Raw genomic sequence first — 6,198 nt, forward strand, 5'->3', positions numbered from 1 at the left:
AATCAGGGAGGAGATGTTGTAAAAAACATTTTGCTGACTATATATAACAAAAACAACCAAGAACAAGTTCTATTTTAGAAGAGGTATTCTGCTTCTCGCACAAATCTTAGTAAGATCAATTCTTTAAAAAATCTCTAGTTTATGAATGTGGGATATTGTGCTTCTGGACCCATCATTTTAAAAAGCCAAGAAATATTGCTGCACAATATCTTGCTTGCATGGCAACAGGAAAAAGGACACCAAGCTTTACAGATAAAAGGGCAGCCTGCATGTTGATTTCACCAATCGCAGCAGTCAAGATGGTCCCCAACCTTGGGCCTCCAGATGTTCTTGGATTACAACTCCCAGAAGCCTTCACCACCAACTCTGCTGGCCAGGGTTTCTGGGAGCTGAAGTCCAAGAATATCTGGAGGCCCAAGTTTGGGGACCACTGGGATACCCTCTTCTGCTCACAACCATTCACAAAGTGACACCACGTAAGGGGAAATCCCAGAAGCCGACTCCTTTATTCATTTATTAATCACGTCTCATCCAAACACAAAGCAATTGTCAGGGCTGTTTTTCAACAAGTGTGATCTGAGGTCTGGTTTCATAGTTATAATTTTTTGTTTGGGGCATCCCTGTTTTTTGGGTTGACTTATGGAATACTGAATCCTGCTATTGGTACAATATATTGGGGCCCTCCCAGATACCAATAATAATACCTGGTGTGACAAATCATCTATCTTATAAAAAAAACAACATATAAATTTTCTTCAGATTTACTCATTCTACCCAAACACAAACAGGAACAAACTGAATTGGTTCCCTACCTAAAAATAATAAAAAATGCTTTTAAGACCAGTTATGAAATAAGAATGCATGAAACAAGAAACAAATAAATACTGTTGACTGAAAGAGAAAACCTTCTAATAAACTGATGGGGGGGTGGGTTCTTTAATCAGATGACAACCCTATTTTGGATTTCTTTCTGCATAAGTTTAACCATCTGAGGCTGCAACCACCAAGGGAACGGATGTGCACCTGTGAAGTTGCCCTCTGCTTCTCCAGTTGTCAAGAAGAGACATTAACAGCACTTTGCTTGACTGTGGTGCTATAAAATATAATTAGCTATTTTCCCCCTCTTCAGCATTTTGCCAAGCTGAGTCTTTAGAGCAGAAAATTCTCAATGTGCCAGACAGAAGCAAGGTGAAAGCTAACACTAGTATTTAGCGGAATGCTGGTTTGTGTTGCCTAACACAGCTGTCATCTTCTGGTACAGTTCACAGCAAGAAATAATTCATTTTTTTCTGCTTGAGTTAACACATTACAATGTGCCAAGGTTACTTCACAGGGGAGTTCGGGAGGCAAGCAACAACAAGTGGCAATATCAAGAGAATCAGGCAAGAGGAAGATGCTTCATTTGAAATGCTTGTGCATCAAGCTAAGGGTTTCACTGGAGACAAAAATCATTGCCCTAGAGATTTGGATCTCACTACCACTGTATGTCTTTCCGCTCAAGCACATGGTCAAAAGCATTTCTAGCTGAAAATGTGTAAACTGTTCCCCCCCCACACACACACTTCTTTCCACATTCCCTTGTCATGTCAGCTAAGACTTTGAGTCTTACTGGTAATTACAATCAAAAATGCACTGCTAATTAAAGGAAGATTTAATATTTAGCCATACAAGATGGATTTTCTAGTGAGTTTTGGGGTTGTTGTTTTAAATATGGCTTAGAATCTCAAGCAGAAATTTAAGGATCTTCAGGATGTTGTCTAACATCAAAAGATCTGATTGAGTCAAGCATGCATACCATTAACCTCATGTTCTTGTTTAGTCATTAAGTTGTGTCTGACTCTTCATGACCCCATGGACCAGAGCACGGCAGGCCCTCCTGTCTTCCACTGCCTCCCGGAGTTTGGTCAAATTCATGTTGGTAGCTTCGATTACACTGTCCAGGCATCTTATCCTCTGTCATCCCCTTCTCCTCTTGCCTTCACATCTTCCCAACATCAGGGGCTTTTCCAGGAAGTCTTCTCTTCTCATGAGATGGCCAAAGTATTGGAGCCTCAGCTTCAGGATCTGTTCTTCTAGTGAGCACTCAGGGTTGATTTCCTTCAGAACAGATAGGTTTATTCTCTTTGCAGTCCAGGGGATTCTCAAGAGTCTCCTCCAGCACCATAATTAAAAAGCTTAAATTCTTTGGCAGTCAGTCTTCTTTATGGTCCAGCTCTCACTTCCATATATTGCTGCTGGAAAAACCATATCTTTGACTCTGCTTTATATGATGCTGTCTAGGTTTGTCATCGCTTACCTCCCAAGCAGCAGGCATCTTTTAATTTCGTGGCTGCTGTCACCATCTTCAGTGATCATGGAGCCCAGGAAAGTAAAATCTATCACCGCCTCCATATCTCCCACTTCTATTTGCCAGGAGGTGATGGGACCAGAGGCCATGATCTTAGTTTTTTGATGTTGAGCTTCAGACCATTTTTTGCGCTCTCCACTTTCACCCTCATTAAGAGGTTCTTTAATTCTTCCTCACTTTCTGCCATCAGAGTGGTCAGCAACCACACTATCTGGGTTGTCCGGGACATCCAAATCTTTCTGCTATAATTCCTCTGTGTATTCTTGCCACCTTTTCTTAATGTCTTCTGCTTCTGTTAGGTCCCTCCCATTTTTTCTCCTTTATCATATCCCTTAATTCATATCTCCAATTTTCTTGAACAGATATCTGGTTTTTCCCTTTCTATTATTTACCTCTATTTCTTTGCATTGTCCATTTAAGAAGGCCCTCTTGTCTATCGTTGCTATTCTTTGGAAGTCTGCATTCCATTTTCTGTAACTTTCCCTGTCTCCCTTGCATTTTGCTTCCCTTCTCCTCTCTGCTATTTGTAAGGCCTCGTTGGACAGCCACTGTGCTTTCTTGCATTTCTTTTTCTTTGGGATGGTTTTTGTTGCTGCCTCCTGTACAATGTTACGAGCCTCCATCCATAGTTGTTCAACCACTCTGTCCACCAAATCTAGTTCCTTAAATCTGTTCTTCATGTCCACTGTGTTTTCATAAGGGATGTGGTTTAGATTATACCTGACTAGTGCAGTGGTTTTTCCTACTTTCTTCAGTTTAAGCATGCGTTTTGCTATAAGAAGCTGATGATCAGAGCCACAATCAGCTCCAGGTCTTGTTTTTGCTGACTGTATAGAGCTCCTCCATCTTTGGCTGCAGAGAACATAATCAATCTGATTTCGATGTTGGCCATCTGATGATGTCCATGTGTAGAGTTGCCTCTTGTGTTGTTGGAAAAGAGTGTTTGTGATGACCAGCTCGTTCTCTTGACAAAATTCTTTTAGCCTTTGCCCTGCTTCGTTTTGAACTCCAAGTCCAAACTTACCTGTTGTTCCTTTTATCTCTTGACTCCCTACTTTAGCATTCCAGTCCCCTGTCATGACAAGAACATCTTTCTTTGGTGTCAGTTCTAGAAGGTGCTGTACGTTTTCATAGAATTGGTCAATTTAAGCCTCTTCAGCATTGGTGGTTGGTGCATAAACTTGGATTACTGTGATGGTGAAAGGTCTGCCTTGAATTCATATTGAAATCATTCTATCATTTTTGAGATTGTATCCCAGTACAGCTTTTCCCACTCTTTTGTTGACTATGAGATCTACTCCATTTCTTCTACGGGATTCTTGTCCACAATAGTAGATACGATAATCCTCTGAATTGAATAGCCCCATTCCCATCCATTTTAGTTTACTGATGCCCAGGATGTCAGTGTTTATTCTTGCCATCTCCTGTTTGACCACATGCAGCTTACCAAGGTTCATAGATCTTACATTCCAGGTTCCTATGCAGTATTATTCTTTGCTGCATTGGACTTTCCTTTCACTTCCAGGCACGTCTGCAGCTGAGTGTCCTTTCAGCTTTGGCCCAACCACTTCATTAGCTCTGGAGCTACTTGTACTTGTCCTCCATTCTTCCTCAGTAGCATGTTGGATGCCTTCCAACCTGAGAGGCTCATCTTTCCAGCATCGTATCTTTTAGCCTTTTGTTTCTGTTCATGGGGGTTTTTTTGGCAAAGATACTGGAGTGGAGTGGCTTGCAGTACCTGTTCCAGGTGGATCGCATTTAGTCAGAAGTCTCCACTATGACCTGTCCATCTTGGGTGTCCCTGCACGGCATAGCCCATAGTTTCTCTGAATTACTCAAGCCCCTTCGCCACAACAAGGCAGCAATCTGTGAAGCTGATTAACCTCATACAGATATTACATTCATTACTGTTGAATTGCAGATTGGGAGGTTAGGTCTGAGGTGGAAAGTGATGGTGACGGGGGTGATGATGCTGATGATGATTGCCATGTATGGCATACTTGTACCCTGCATTTTTTCAACAGATGGAGACTTCTCATGTGCAGCTTGCAGACAGAAGACTGACAGAGCTTGGAGGCTGAGGACTACAGCAAACACTACAGCGTTGTACCTCCCATCAAGATATTACTTGTAGCCAATTTGAAAGGAGGCATGCAGCTCTGGATTTTAGCTGTGTACCTATAGATGCCAGTGCTGTCTACCTGGCCCAATGCATTGGTAAGGAAGGAGAGCATGCAACAAACGAGTTTCAATGACTAATGGCCTTCTGTGTGGGTCTCCTCCTCCCCCTCCTTTCTACATTGCACTATCTGCAAACTCTTGTTAGCACTTATTTTTAGCACTTGTTTTCATTTGGGCATAGAAGCAACATTGAAATTCGTATACAGAGAAGAAAAAGAAAAACACTTTGGAAAGGAGGTTGACATTTTGCACTACGTTATATCCTTTGGACAAAATCCAGATTTGCTGGATTGCAGCTGCGAGCATTCTCTACATCTAGAAGACTATACTCTGAAAAACACCTGCACCTGTGATCCAGAATCATTTTATAAAACACCCCATTTGACAAGTCTGGATAAAGTATCTTGAGTAATTTAATTTAAAAAAACTGTGTGAATGATTTCAATGTGTGGTAAAAGCTTTGAGCCTGAGGAGATATTTTGAGCCTATCTGATGTTTTGTTCCTGCACAATATGTACCTCTTTGCATGTAGTAATTTATACATGATCACACAGACTCATTATACATTTTAGTATGGCATCTCTCTCTCCCCACCATTCTCCTCTTCCCTCAATTGCACCATCAGTGTGTAATAGTCCTCACTCGTACCATTTAGTTAGGACAAACCTTTATTTCCATTTTTCAAATGAGATTTTAGATATCAATAACCAGAATTATGCTAAAATCATGATAGTAAATTGCTTGCTTCCTCCTCCTCCTTCTCCTTCTCCTCCTCCTCCTTCTCCCCCCCCCCAAGCCAAGTAATTTAATGTCTGCTTAGATTGTAATGGAAATAATGTCCCTTGGTGGTACCTTCACAACATTATATCTGCAAGATTAATCACAGTTCTATTAATCAAGCATAAAAATAACAGAACTGAAGGAGCCAAGAATTTCACTGTTGACAAACCATCTGATTAAAAAATGCTTAACCAGCAATGCTCAGGTAAAGCTCAACTAGAATAGTTTAACTTTTTTAAAAATATACTCAATTATCTTCCTCTAGAAGTGGGCTTTAAAATGACCTTCCTCCTGGGATATTAGCAAATTATTTGGTTGAACTAGTTCAACACCTTATGTGATAATCATCTTCAGAAATCTCATTTTAGAATTGTCCCACTTACTTAAGAAGTACATCCCTGAACGAGCAGTTAAGGATCACCGATTAAAAATTATGTCAACTACAAAATGTTGTTGCACTGATTACTGTGACAGAATTGTTTTTGTAAGTCATGACTGAGGGAAACACAGCTTACACTGAAATATGCATATCTTTGCATGGAGAGGAGAAAATAGATATAGAAGGACCTGCTTGGGGTTCCAAAACTATCCTTTCCTTGCTCTGATCTTTGGTGATATTTACTGGTTATTCTTAGGGCTGCTGTCCTTCCTTCCTTCCTTCCTTCCTTCCTTCCTTCCTTCCTTCCTTCCTTCCTTCCTTCCTTCCTTCCTTCCTTCCTTCCTTCCTTCCTTCCTTCCTTCCTTCCTTCCTTCCTTCCTTCCTTCCTTCCTTCCTTCCTTCCTTCCTTCCTTCCTTCCCACATACCCCTTTTTACCTACTCAGAGCAAAGACAGGAGAGACATATGGGCTCAAGGACATCCCCAAGATTGAAAATTACCAGTTTCCAGTC

The sequence above is a fragment of the Pogona vitticeps genome, chromosome 4 (genome assembly GCF_051106095.1).
Source record: "Pogona vitticeps strain Pit_001003342236 chromosome 4, PviZW2.1, whole genome shotgun sequence".
Classification (NCBI taxonomy): domain Eukaryota; kingdom Metazoa; phylum Chordata; class Lepidosauria; order Squamata; family Agamidae; genus Pogona; species Pogona vitticeps.